General features: G+C 50.3%; 1 protein-coding gene across 1 annotated transcript in view; it reads left to right on the forward strand.

Moving 5' to 3' along the window:
• Positions 1–5,566, forward strand: part of LOC140598490 (solute carrier family 13 member 1-like) — a 106,763-nt gene extending 101,197 nt beyond the window's left edge. The window contains exon 16 of the mRNA XM_072755162.1: positions 5,356–5,566. The gene's annotated coding sequence lies outside the window, so the exon portion shown is untranslated. The remainder of the gene's footprint in view (positions 1–5,355) is intronic.
• Positions 5,567–15,044: the final 9,478 nt, after the last annotated feature.

Here is a 15,044-nt window from a genome sequence, read left to right on the forward strand (position 1 = left end):
CCCAGACAACTGTGGGTGCACTGGTGTGGCTGCAGGGAGCCCCAAGGGCAGACCACACCGCAGTAAGCATGGGGGCTGTGCTGTCCACGGCAGGAGCCTGGATGTGCAGGCCACGGTCCCGGCGTCCACACACAGGTGTGCATGAGACCCTCGGGGATGAAAAGAGAACAGGGTTAGGCTGAGACTCGGGAGCTGGAGCTGAGGTCTGCTCCTTCCATAGCACCACATCCTGAGACAGAACTCCAGGAATCCAAGAATTATAAATTCAGATCTTGCCTTCCAAATATATATACATATAAATGTGCATATATCAAAATGAAAAGGTAAGACATATTTCGCTTCATTGTTTGCTAGCTTGATTAAATGGCATATGGGCTTTCGTTTGCACTCTTGCCCGAGACCCTACAAAGGTTAAGGGGCATCTTGTGTTTGTGTATATTTCTAGGTTCTTAATCATGTTCCATTGGACCATTTGTCTAGTCCTGTATCAATAACATTCTGCCTTCATTAGAAAAAATGAGTGGGAAATATCAGAAAGGGAGACAGAACATGAGAGACTCCGAACTCTGGGAAATGAACTAGGGGTGGTGGAAGGGGAAGTGGGGGTGTCTGGGTGACGGGCACTGAGGGAGGCACTTGATGGGATGAGCACTGGGTGTTATTCTATATGTTGGCAAATTGAACACCAATAAAAAATAAATTTATTAAAAAAATAATAAATTTCAAAAAACAATTCCCTAGATAACTACTTAAGAATTTGGGATATTAAAAAAAAATAAAGAAAAAAGAAACAAAGAAAAAAGAACTCAGGCTATTAAAATGAACATTAAATGTTCAAACAAATATACATAAAGTGTTTATTTTTAAGGTCTTGACTGTTAAGTAGTGAGTTTTTTAACATAAAAATTCCATAAAAATACCATTTAGGTATTTGGGGAAAAGAATTCAGAATATATGGTTTAATTACTTGTTGGTATGTAGTGGTTGCATATGTGTGCCCATATCTTTTCAACATTTAGGATATTTATATAAAGTATTTGTGCTTAGACATGTAAAATTTTGTTTACTACCTAACTAGTAAGTGGATATATATTTAAATGTAAATGTCTTTGCAGAGTTCAATGTGTTGAAATTCCTAATTTTCATACTAGACATTTCAAAATTTGCATGTATAATTGCACATTCCTTCACGCAAATAAAACCTTAGTTTTTGCCCTCCCGGAAAAAAAAATTCTGCCTTAATTAATATAATAATTAATCAAAAGGGCAATTCTCCTGCCAATTTTATCCAAAATCATCTTCGTTATTTTTGTCCTTTTTTTCTTCCAGTATAAATTTGTGGGGCCAGAGTAGCAAGTTAAAAAAAAAAAAGTCTCCTTTGAGCTATCACTTTGAATAAAAACTGTTTCATTCTCTTTTTAATTTAAAAGCTCCCTTTTAGCCTAATTTATGAATTTTCTCATATTTTAACTTCCCACCATTAGTTCTACCTTAGTCTCTATGTCAGTGGTTCTAGACCAGAAGTGATTTCTGCCCTCCAAGGGACATTGGATGATGTCCGGAGACATTTTTTGGTTGTCACAGCTGAAGTGAGGGGTGCCCCTGGCATCTAGTGAGTAGAGACCAGGGGTGCCCAGGGCAGCCCCCACAACAGATTGTCTGACCCCAAATGTCACTAGTGCGAAGGTTGAGAACCCTGTTCCAGACGACACAGGAACATGTAGAAGCCGTCATGACACACCCTACACACAAGTGTACATCAGAAGTGTGTGTACTTATTTGCACACACGTGAGTGTATTGTAATCAGTGCTTAGCTGACCACTTTCTCACCCACTGCCTTCAGCTGAGATTCTCCGAGCGATTTACCAACAAGATCGTGTTAATCCCCACCCGGTGCTCTACAAATAGGTGACACCACGATTCCACTGGCTTTGTTAATTCAGAGACACAGATTAAGTGCCTTACCAGTGCTCCTTAAAAAAGGAAAACTATTGAAAAACATGTTCCATGAAGTCCTCTGTTTTGGCTATTATGTGATAGTTGATAGTTTCTTCCTTTCTTCTGCTTATGAACGTTGGATGACTTTTCTTTTTTTTTTTCATAAATTTATTTTTTATTAGTGTTCAATTTGCCAATGTATAGAATAACAGCCAGTGCTCATCCCACCAAGTGCCCCCCTCAGTGCCCGTCACCCAGTCACCCCCACCCCCCGCCCACCTCCCCTTCCACCACCCCTAGTTCGTTTCCCAGAGTTAGGAGTCTCTCCTGTTCTGTCTCCCTCTCTGATATTTCCCACTCATTTTTCTCCCTTCCCCTTTATTCCCTTTCACTATTTTTTATATTCCCCAAATGATTGAGACCATATACTGTTTGTCCTTCTCCGATTGACTTACTTCACTCAGCATCATACCCTCCAGGTCCATCCACATTGAAGCAAATGGTGGGTATTTGTCGTTTCTAATGGCTGAGGAATATCCCACTGTATACAGAGACCACATCTTCTCCATCCATCATCTTTCAATGGACACCGAGGCTCCTTCCACAGTTTGGCTATTGTGGACATTGCTGCTAGAAACATCGGGGTGCAGGTGTCCCGGCATTTCACTGCATCTGAATCTTTGGGGTAATCGCCCAGCAGTGCAATTGCTGGGTCGTAGGGCAGGTCTATTTTAACTCTTTGAGGAGCCTCCACACAGCTTCCCAGAGTGGCTGCACCAGGTCACATTCCCACCAACAGTGCAGGAGGGTTCCCTTTTCTCCACATCCTCTCCAACATGTGTGGTTTCCTGCCTTGTTAATTTTCCCCATTCTCACTGGTGTGAGGTGGGATCTCATTGTGGTTTGGATGACTTTTCTTCAGGCAACAATACACTTCCTACTTTTCAACATGCTATTGAACTGTAAGTACCTAATTCTTAACATAGAAAAGGAGTCTGATTTTAATACACATTTAAAAACTTGATCTGGGTGGGTAGAAATATTTTCATACTTGAAGAAAAAAAATCTAAGGAAAGCTTTTATAAAAGATTGTAATGGTTTAGTGATTAAGAATCTGGGGTATTATGCTGAGTGAAATAAGTCAATCGGAGAAGGACAAACAGTGTATGTTCTCATTCATTTGGGGAATATGAATAATAGTGAAAGGGAATATAAAGGAAGGGAAAAGAAATGTTGGGAAATATCAGGAAGGGAGACAGAACATAAAGACTCCTAACTCGGGGAAACGAACTAGGGGTGGTGGAAGGGGAGGAGGGCGGGTGTTGGAGGGGAATGGGTGACGGGCACTGAGGTGGACACTTGACGGGATGAACACTGGGTATTTTTCTGTATGTTGGTAAATTGAACACCAATAAAAATTAATAATAATAAAAAAAAAGAATCTGAAAAGAGCAGATGCTGTAAAGGAATTTACTGAACTGGGATCCCTGGATGGCCCAGCGGTTTAGCACCTACCTTCGGACCAGGGCGTGACCCTGGAGTCCCGGGATCGAGTCCCATGTATGGGCTCCCTGCATGGGGCCTGCTTCTTCCTCTGCCTGTGTCTCTGCCTCTCTCTCTCTCTCTCTCTCTCTCATGTCTATCATGAATGAAGAAATAATATCTTTAAAAAAAAAGGAATTTACTGAACTAATGAGGATAAGCAATGCTGTTAGGTTTTACACTTGATTTATAAAGCTTAATATTTGAAAGTAAAGTGATCTTCAGTAATTCTAAGGGATTATTACTAAACACAGTGATTCTTAGGGAATTATAAATCTGTAAGTGGCTAGAAAAGAGTATTTCATGCTGAAGGCGCTGGTCATGAGGGCAAGTCCATCCTCCTTGCTCCCCCAGCTGGTGGGATTATACTTCCGTGTGTGTGATGATTGACTTTATGTGTCAACTACGTTGAGCCACGGTGCCCAGTATGTGGTCAAACATTATTCTGGATAATTCTGTGATAATCATTGTTTTGGGTGAGATCAGCATTTAAAATAGGAATTTAGAATAAAGTTGATTACCCTCCTTACGGTGATGGGCCTCATCAGGTAAATTCCTGAGAACTGTAGGCTGACCTCCTAGCAAGAGGGAATTATTCTGCGGCAGATGGCCTGTGTCCTTGAAGTGCGGCGTTGGCTCTTCCTGGATCTCCTGCCTGCCATCCCACCCTGCAGGTTTCAGATTTGCCAGCCTCAATAATCATATGAGTCAATTCCTTAAAATAGGTATCTTTCCGCACACACACAAATACACACACCCTATTGGTTCTGTTTCTCTACAAAACTCTGAGTAATACAGTATGTCATGAAATTCTTTTAAAAAATTCTTTATTATGATCAACAATATGAAGGAAGATGGCTTGAGAGACATATACTTTGAATAAAAGGAATTATACACTGTATCAAGTAGCCAGCTGTATTTTCTTTTATTTAGACAACTGGTTTACACACCTTTTCGTCTTCTCTACTCTCAGATCCCATCAACGTGCTGTGAGTATCGCAGACTTGCTGAGACAAATACTGTACATGCAGTTCTCCTGCCCTTGAACATAAGGGAAACTGGATTTCCTAGGAGTTCTTGCAATTAGGCAGGCCAGTGGGACTGGTCTTGGCTAAAGGAATGTGAATGGAAATGACCGGGTCGCTTCCAGTTCGAGGCGGTCCTCAGGCTCTCTACGCCTCCTACAGCAAACCCCGAGACCTGTCGCTGAGTTGTCCGCGCCTCCCTTAACCAGGATCCTCGAGTGATTCTGTGGAGCAGAGCCCGCCTCTGTCTGGCCCTGACGCAGAAATAAACCTTTATGGTCTTTAACCGCTGGAATTCACGGCTAGTAGGTTGCCCGGGCGTGGCCTCGTTTGTCCTGACCAATACACGTGCCGTGCTTCCTGCGGGCCCAACAGAAATACTAGGAGAAAAGTTGATTGTGACTATTCCCTTCTGGAACATGGTCACAGTCTCTAAAGGGATAATAAGGTGAACCCAGAATGAACACAATATAATCAAGAATTAATAAAGTTCTAAAATTAGCACCACCATATTAACTGATACTCTGACTAAATTCAAATGTATTTGAATCAGTTTATGTCTCACAGTTTTTCTGACATCGTCCAACTCATCTCAGGTACCACGGCTTCCTTACCACGGTGACATAAAACTTAGGAAGATGGCTAGTTTTTTAACGTCGTGAGCTTCTCAGAGAAACACATTTCACAAATATCAGCACAAGTGTCATCTAAGGCTAACATTCCAGGCACGTACAAATCAAAGAAGAGTGATTACGTAATTTTAGACCCATTAATGTACCATCATCGTTAATCTCTATCATCAGGAGCTGGAGATTGATAGACTCTCTCTTCTACTTCTTCTCCTTCTAGAAATGATGGAACATAGATATCACAATGAATGTTTTTCTGGTTCCTGAGCTTGACTTCCCACCTATGTGGATCAGGAAAAGGAGAAGAAGAAGAAGAAGAAGAAGAAGAAGAAGAAGAAGAAGAAGAAGAAGAAGAAGAAGAAGAAGAAGAAGAAGGAGGAGGAGGAGGAGGAGGAGGAGGAAGAGAAGGAGGAGGAGGAGAAGAAGAAGAAGAAGAAGAAGAAGAAGAAGAAGAAGAAGAAGAAGAAGAAAGAAGAAAAATACTTAAAGCTCAAACTTATCTCAGCAGCAATAGTCACTGGTCTTAGTCATCTGCTCTGCTCGAGTAAACTGGTTTTCAACTCTGAAAGTCATGAGGACGGTACTGGATTTGCCTGACTCTGTGCACCCCCTGGATTTACTCTCTTGTGATGCTGAACTAGTCATTTAATCAACCTCACCTTCAATTTCCTCAATTCAGAAATAAATTTGTTACTATGTAGCTCATACAGGTCTGTCTGGTGGTTTAAAATGACTCAAAATTATTGATGAATAAATATAAGAATGGAGGGGTGGGTGGTAATCACGAGATCCATAGACTGAGATAATGCTTGTGAAAATATTTTCTAAATGACTGACAGTTCGAGAACGTAGAGTATCATCAATCAGTGTTTTGAAGACATTTTCTCTAATGCTTATTTATTTTTTTAAGATTTTATTTATTTGTTCATGAGAGACACACAGAGACAGGCAGAGACACAGGCAGAGGGAGAAGCAGGCTCTGTGCAGGGAGCCCGATATGGGACTCGATCCCGGGTCTCCAGGATCACACCCTGAGCCAAAGGCAGATGCTCAAGCACTGAGCCACCCGGGCTTATTTAGGTGGGAATCTAAATCCCGACGGGTTGACAATGTGGGGTTCTTAGGGCTTCTGTGAGCGCTTAGTGGGCTCCTCGGCAGCTGGAGACTTCCCTCGGGAGCAACCCGAGCAGAGGAAGCTCCGTGCTCCCCCTTCCCTGGAAACACGCGCTGGGGCTGGGCTTCTGCACCAGGAAGCTAAAGCCTGGCCTTGTGGAAACGGTGATTCAGAAGGAGGTTGACAGAGACCCCGCAGGAGCTGCCTGCGCGCCCCGACCTTCCACCCTCGCCTCTGGGGGGCGGCCCGGCAGGAAGGTGCCCGGTCCGTGGGCCTCCGGGGAGGAACTTGCTCCGAGACCCTGAAGTGGCGTGAGGCCTCGGAGCTGCAAGCAGTGCAGGCGTCAGGCAGAGTCCGCGTGAGGTCAGGCTCGGGGGTCCGAGGACCCTCCCAAAGGCGAAGCAAGTGCTTCCGAGCAGCTCTTTATTTTAATTTTTTTGTTTGTTTGTTTTCCTGCTTTATTTATTTATTTATTTTTAATGTAAAAGCATTGTCCTTTATTTTTTTTCTTTTTTTAAAAATATATTTATTTTTTATTGGTGTTCAGTTTGCCAACATACAGAATAGCACCCAGTGCTCATCCCAGCAAGTGCCCGCCCCCCCCCAGTGCCGGAGCAGCTCTTTAAAGAGAGCCTGTGAGCGGCCGGGAGCTGCAGGCGCCCGGACCGTCCCCCCGACGGCTAGAGCTCCTCGGAAGGAAGTCGGCCACGGTCTGGGCCTGACTTGCTATTGATTCAGAGAAAACCCTTTTCCTCGGGCATCAGAGTTGGATTTTGTCCCAAGCAGCAGCCTGTCGTGTCTCGCTGCCCGGACCGGCTCACAGCACAGGGGCTTCACCAGCAGGAGGCCGGCCTCTAACTGGGCCACTCACGGGGGCTCCAGGGCTGCAGGCCGCCTGCTAGCTACGTCCCAGAGCCGTCTGACGTGTCCCGCGCGGAACCGTGTCAGAGCCCAGCCTAGCCAGGCGAGGAGGGCGAGGGCCCCTGTGCCGTCTGCTTTCCCCCGCACTGCTGTCAGCCCCGCGGCTCGCCCCACGCCGGTGCCTCGCACCTCCACGGCCTCCGCGGCCTCCGTCTTCACAGCTTGGGTCATACCTGCTGGGACGGTTTGTGAGACAAGCAGTGAGACCAAGAGCTCAAGAAAAAGCAGCTTCAGTCATGCTGTATTTAGCGTCTCCCTAACCCCTTAGTTCTGAAGGATCCCCTGGAGTTCGTTCATCACGGACGGCCGCCTGCTGTCCCCCGGCAGGTGTAAGGGCACGACCCCCAGGCTGGGGCGGCTGGCTCGGGGACAGAGAGCCCCGGGGCTGGCGGCGTCCCTCGCTGTGGCTGCGGCCTGGCCTCGGGGGCTCCGTGAGTCCGGGCCGCTCCCCTCCAGGTGTGCAGGGACCCGGGTGGGCAACCCAGGCTGTCGACACCCCCTGCTCCAGCCGGCGACATCCCCAACACGATGAATCTGTAGCGCCAGGGGCGGTAAAGCCGCGGCGGTGGAGAGTCCCCACGCCGGGGAATGACCCGGGGGCTTTCTTCTGTGGTTTTCGTTCAGATCGAGTGGACGAAGGGTAGAGACCTGTCACTGCAGCAGATAAGCTCCTCCCTCGTCCAGGCCCGTCCCCGCCTCTGCCAAGGCCCCTGTGGTCACACTGGGTAATGGAGGGGCCTGGGCCTGTGTCCCCACGTTGGCGCGGCCACCCCACCAGTCATGTCACACGAGAGGAGGAGGGTCCATGCAGGGCGCTCACAACGGGCAAAGGGCACAGCGGGGACGCGAGGGTGGGGAGCCCCGGGCCCGGTCCAGCCCTCCCGAGTCGGTGGCCGTGGCCCTCCGGGTCCCCGGGAGCTGCCCCGACAGAAGCTGCGGCCTGGCCCAAGGCGGCCACCTCCTGCTCCCGGACACGCAGGTGCCTGCAGCACTGCCGGGGCCGCCCCAGGGCTTCGGCCTCGAGGCCAGAGGAGCAACGTGATGCCTCCTCGAGCAGGTGCTGCGGGGGCCCGGAGCGCGCCAGGGGGCAGGCTGTCCGGGGCCGGGGCGGGTGTGCTTGGCTCACGGCCGACCCACAGCGTCCCTCACCGGACGGCCTCCACGGAATGAAATCGGGTGGGAAATGCCTTATTCTAGCAGCACGAGGAGGGGCGGCCCCGGTGGCCTCGTCGGGAGTCGCGTCTCCACCCAATAGCTGAAGACCATGCGGTGTCAGGATGCTTCCCGGTGTGCTCTGACTATTGTGATCAAAACACAAAACTGATTTTCAAGTGCCATCAAGTTACGCTACGGCCCCAGTGACCCGAGGAGCAGCAACTACTGTCCGCGTAATTGTCGCTTCGTGCTCGGCGCGGGAGACAAAGCCTTAGACACTTTTCCTGCGTTTAACGACGGGCGGTGACGGGACGGCTGGTTCGTGCCCACTTCCACGGTCACAGGGTGACCTTTCCCACCAAGAGTCAAGGACTTTGATTCTCGTTCCTCCCCCCAACCCTCCCCAGCTCCCAGCCCGGGCACTTCTGGTTTGTTTTTGTTTGGAAGTGGAGAAGCTTGTTCACCACCTGCTTCTGGAATATACTTTACGTTCTCTAGGTGCCGGGAAGCCGGAAGACGTCACATAAATAACACTGACCGCATCTGGGGTCGGGCTCAAGCCAGCGCCTGGAAGGCGGTGAGCTGCTTCTGAGCGACAGCCCAGGCCCGCCCTCGGCCCTGGAACCCCTGTCCCCACAGGGCTCGAGGAACGATTTTCTGTGCGTGACCCTCCGTGGGTCTCTAACCGCGCTATTGTCTGGGAGCAGAGAGGAGCTGGAAGGGGCTCACCTCTCGCAGGTGCGTTTCCTTGGCTGATGCTGCTGGCGGCCTGCGGCCCACCCCGCCCGCCGCGGCCCGGCCCCACTCCAGGAGCAGCGGGAAGGGAAGCCCTGGGCGCCGGGGCCTCCCCGCCCTGCTCCCCGTGGACACGCACGGACACGCGTGGAGGAGGAGCTGGAGGAAAGGACGGGTTGTGAACGCCTTGGGTGTCTCGGCCCACCTCGCTCACCTGCTCCGCCCGCACGCTTCCATCACAGCTGTTGTTACCTTGCGCTACCTTATTCCTTCAGTTGCATCTCCCCAGACTCGGAGATGGACTCCACGAGCGGCGCCCCGGTCTCACTGGCACCTCGAAATACTGCATCCCTGTGAGAGCTCTCACCTTGCTGACGTTCAGGGAGACGAAAGACCGAGTAAATAAACCTGTTACCTTGAAGCTCGCTTGCACCCCCCTGGGACACGCTGAGGACGAGAGAGCTGGTCGCGTGGGGTCCCCTCAGGGGCGGGGGCCTCCCTCACCCAGCACGCAGGCCCGGCCCTGCCCTTCTACAAGGCCGCGGGCCCGCACCGGAAGCAAGGACGGGGGGTTCCCAGGGCACCTGCCCCTGCCCTGGGGGCACCTCACCTCCCCGACCTGCACCCCCCATGCCCACACCTGCAACTGCCCCAGGGGCACCTCACCTCCCCGACCTGCACCCCCCATGCCCACACCTGCAACTGCCCCAGGGGCACCTCACCTCCCCGACCTGCACCCCCCATGCCCACACCTGCAACTGCCCCAGGGGCACCTCACCGCCCCGACCTGCACCCCCCATGCCCACACCTGCAACTGCCCCAGGGGCACCTCACCTCCCCGACCTGCACCCCCCATGCCCACACCTGCAACTGCCCCAGGGGCACCTCACCTCCCCGACCTGCACCCCCCATGCCCACACCTGCAACTGCCCCAGGGGCACCTCACCGCCCCGACCTGCACCCCCCATGCCCACACCTGCAACTGCCCCAGGGGCACCTCACCTCCCTGACTTGCACCCCCCACCCACACCTGTACCCCCCCACACCTGCACCTGCCCCGGGGGCACCCCCACCCCCACCCCTCCACCTGCCCCAGGGGCACCTCACCTCCCCGACCTGCACACACACACACACCCCGTCTGCTCCCACCCATCACCACCCGGAGATGAGGTGACCATGGGGCTTTCAGAAGAGTTTGGGCCGATGACTCAGGGGAATACTCCGGTCGGGACCTTTCTGAATTGAATCTGTACCTTCTAGAATGCGTGAAAAGAAAAGAAAGAAAGAAACTATCCTGAAAATAATGATGATTATCCTGAAAATAATGTAATTTTCTTCAATTTAAGGATACAGTCTAGATCTCTTTAAAGAAGCTAGAAAGTGATTTGCTCTCAATTCCAACGGTTTTAAAATGTTATTCTTTAAGGAACTCCAGGCAACCTTGAGGAGGAAGTCGTGTCACTTTCATTTAAAGTTGCCAGATTAGTCAAAAGGAACGAATATAACTTTCTTATTTCCTTTTTTTTTTTTTTATAAATCGTCCTTTTAATTATATAAAGACTTGGTAAAGAAAAAAATCCAAATAAGCAGAAGCTAGCTCACCTATTTTTCTTTTCAGAGCAAACATTTTTGGTGCCTAGCACAGTATCTTTCCTATTCCTGAATTTTTCTAGCAAAAGTTTTTTTTCAATTGGATGCATAATTCAAGATAGGCTGTGAACTCCCTGCACCCTTAGGTCATGTACGGAGAGACTGCCAAAAATGCATCATTCACAAGTGGCATTTAAATGGCCATTTTTCAATAGTAAAATATAAGGCTATAATTAATAGCCATTATTGATGTGTCAAAATATGACACACTCCGTTCACACCTGTGATTTACTCTGTGATTAGCTAATTTGAGAAAAGCTCTGATATGTTGCCTTTGACTTACAAATTTTCCAAAGATTGTTTTAAATCATATTTGTTCCAACTTTCTGTTTAAGTGACATTGTCCCAGAAATCAGATTGGCGAGGATCCCTGGGTGGCTCAATGGTTAGCGCCGCCTGCAGCCCGGGGCTGACCTCAGGTCCCGGGATCGAGTCCCGCGTCGGGCTCCCTGCAGGGAGGCTGCTTCTCCCTCTGCCTGTGTCTCTGCCTCTCTTTCTCTCTCTGTGTCTCTCATGAATAAACAAAATCTTTAAAAAGAAAAAAAGAACTCAGATCGGCTAAAATAGCAAATGCCTGTTTGGAACAGGACTTTGAAGAAGCAAAGTCTATTCATCGTGTGTTTTAAATCAACTGAACTCGCTGCCGTACGTTAGAGTTGCCTGGGAAGATCTAATTTTTTTTTGTATTATTAATGGAAGAGCCTACAGATTTTAATTTAATTCAACTAGAGTGAGGCTTCTAAAAGGAGCCAAGATCTGAACGACTGATTTTCCCTGACAGGGACAATTGACAGGTCAGGAGAAACTGTAGGACCAGGAGTCTGTGCATTAGTGTACATCCTTACCCACGAAGGATTGAAGACCAGCCAATGGTGCAAAGACCCCGACCTACTTCCCTGTTTGCTATCTCTATAGATTTCCTTTTTTTTTTTTTAAAGATTGTTTTATTTATTTTAGAGAGAGAGAGAGAGAGCAGGAGGGGCAGAGAGACACGGAGAGGGTCCCCAGCAGACTCCCCGCTAGATGTGGGCCCAACGTGGGCCCCGATCTCGTGACCCTGAGGTCACGACAGGAGGTGAAAGCAAGTGTGGGACGCTTCACCGACTGAGCCACCCAGGCCCCTCTCCCCGTAGATTCTCTTACATGGGGCTCACCCTTCATTCTCGAGCAAGCCTATGGGGGAGACCAAGGGCACAGAGAAACTGCGGACGAACCGTGTCACCTTCACGCGGAGCTGCAGGCCGCTACCTGGTGCCGTGGGGTCTGGCCTGCTGCCCTTGTGCTTCCCGGGGCCCTGGGCCGTAACGGGCGGCCCCACAGGAGGCCTATGCTTTTGACCCCAAGATGGAAAGGCCAGAGAGGTCACGTCCCCTCCTCCTGCTGATTCAGAAGACGGAAGGTCTGAAAAAGCGGGCGATGCGTGGACGCGTGAAGGCCTGGGCAGGAATGCGGAGACCCGCAGCCCACCCCCGCCAACCCCCAGTGGCGGACTTCAGTGGCCTTTTGCTCACCCAAAGGACACATTTCTGGCAAACTCTCCCACCGCTGGCATAACAGATGCTCTGAAAATCATTTGCGAATTGATTAGAAAAATGGAAATAATAAAATGCTTGAATGCACAGGAAAATCCACAGGAAAAGAAGTCTTCTTTGGGGCCTCAGATAAAAGCCCACTGATTTACAATGATGAAGAAATGATTTATTTTTTTATTTTTTAATTTAACAAACTTGGTCATCTGTGCCCCTAGATATTAAACAACCTCTTAGAAAGGTCAATTTGGCTGTTGAGCCAGAAGCTGATGCTGAGCAAGAAGAGCTGATATAAAACCCAGAGCTGGAAAAAATGGGGTCTCGCCGCATCCGCAGTAAAATTGAAAGAATTGCGATTTATCACTCCGGCTGCACGAGAGAACTTTCCGTTCTGTTCAGGATATTGTACTTAACAGGACGAGAAAGTGCCTGACATAAGTTGAAAAGACTTGACATAAATATCTGAAAAGCTTAAATGTTACTGAATAAATTCTAAACCTAAAAAAAAAAATTCTAAACCTCAGCAGCACAAAATTTTAATTATGGGAAACCATTTATTTTCTGATAAAGCTACACGGATGCAACGACGGTCTTTGTCTTCCCTAGAGGACGCCGAGGCTCCCGGCCCTAGAGCAGATGCACCCTCCTCATGCCCCCCCCGAAGCCGGGAGCTGCCCCCCTTCCCGTTCGCTTCTCCCCGCGGCCGGGCTGCCAGTCAGCGTTCGCTCTGCTCCCGGGGCTTCTGGGGCTCGCGTGCTGACTCTGTAATTAAAAGCCCGTGCCAGGAAGCAGCTGTCAGCTCGGGCCTTCCCTCCTACTGCTGAATGTCTGTCAACTCAAGGATTTATTTTTTTTAATATGAGAAAATGTCAGTTGTCGTCTGAAATAAGGTTTTTGATGATTCAAGCAAACTGAATACCTGATGGTTAAATAAGAAAAAATATTTTAAAAATACAACATTGCTTTGAAAGACACTCCTAGGGGGTCCCTGGGTGGCTCAGTGGTTTGGCACCTGCTTTGGCCCAGGTCATGACCCCGGAGTCCTGGGATCGAGTCCCATGTCGGGCTCCTTGTATGGAGCCTGCTTCTCCCTCTTCCTGGGTCTCTGCCTCTCTCTTTCTCTCTCTATATCTATCATGAATAAATAAATAAATGTTTTTTTTTTAAATAAAGACACTCCTTTCTCATTATCAAAAGGAGTTTCCCCAAGAACCCATCATAGATCATAAATGCTACATATTCCCATTTTGTGGATTGTGTGCGCGTGCGTTCTAGGGGCAGGATTTTTTAATGAGAAGAACCTAAAGAAACCTCGGGATCTCTTATCACTACATCGGTGAACCCAAAAATACTCTTAGTAGGAAAATACCATGAAGTTTCATAGCGGAGATGATGCTTCTTCATGACCTGACTGCACACGAGTGGGCCCATCCGGATTCCGTGCCAGGACAACAGTCTAATGTTTTTTGATTCCGAAAAAAAATGGTTTTGGCATATTATGGTGCAGTCGACCCCTGAACGATGCAGAGTACGATGAAGTCGCTCGGTCAGGCGGTGACCCCGGTCCCCTGTGACGTAAGCAGCCAGGAACTCTGCAGCGGAGAGCAGATGCCCCCGAAACCCCCTGCGGCAGGTGCACCCGGACCAGGGAAGCCTGCAAGGCCTGGAGTTGGTCCCGCTCCCTGAAAGGGAGAGGACTTGGGCAGCAAACTGCCAGGCTGTGCCCAGGCGGCCCCTGTCGGGGGGAGCACCCCCCTCCCCCAGGAAGCGAGGGCGGCCGGGGCCCAGCACTGGGCTCGTCCACTGCTCAGCCTCCTGAGACTTTGCCCCGTGCTCTGAGAGCTGTGACGCGCATGGGGCCAAGGTGATGCCCGGGGTGGGGGGGCCTCGAGTCCGGCCCCGCAGCTGCTCTACGATGAGGGGCTGACATCACGGACACGTGAGCGGCCGCCCCCGGCAGCTGCACATCTGCAGGGACGTGGGCGCCTCCAAGGCTCGGCCGCTCACGGCCCGGAGGCCAGCAGAGGCCTTGCCGGTGCCGTCGGGCCCCGTGAGCACGCGTTTTGCGTGTGTTATGTCCTCTCTTCCTACAATACTGTTCGAAAGGAAATGTCATTAAGAAAGCTCTAGGGAAGGGGCGCCCGGGGGGCTCAGCGGTCAAGCTCCGACTCTTGCTTTTGGCTCGGGTCACGGTCCCTGGGTCATGGGATCGAGCCGGGCAGGGTCCCGAGCTGGGTGCAGCGCCTGCTTGAGGTCCCCTCCCCTCTCCCGGCCCCTCGCCCTCGCCTTTGTGCACACGCTGCCTCCCTCTCACGTAAATAAATAAATAAATAAGACCTCCCCTCGGTCCCCTCCGCCCCCGCCTCTGGCTTCCTTCCCTGCGAGCCTCCTTCCCCGTCCCGTCCGGGCCTGAGCAAATGCCTCGGGCCACTCAGTCCCTCAGAAGATCAATCCCTCCAGGCCCGTCTGAACCTCAAGTCACAGGAAGGACCAGGGACACAGCGCGGGGCCCCCCTTGTATCTGCTTGAATACACACGGTCCCCTTCCCAAACCAGATGGCAGGCGACCCTCGGGTCCGAGGCCCCGAGGGAATCTCACGCCGACTCTGTGCGGAGATGGAGCCCTACCTGGACTCAAACCCGCAACCCCGAGGCCATGACCCGAGCTCCTACACATTCCTGCCTTCGCGTGACCTTTATGGAGACCTTTCCGAATTTCTGGTGGATCACTTAAAAAAAAAAGAAAAGCTACACAGGACGCAGGGCAGTGACAGGACGTTAAGACAGGTGAGTTCACGGAAGGAA

Source organism: Vulpes vulpes, chromosome 4 (assembly GCF_048418805.1).
Source record: "Vulpes vulpes isolate BD-2025 chromosome 4, VulVul3, whole genome shotgun sequence".
Lineage (NCBI taxonomy): Eukaryota > Metazoa > Chordata > Mammalia > Carnivora > Canidae > Vulpes > Vulpes vulpes.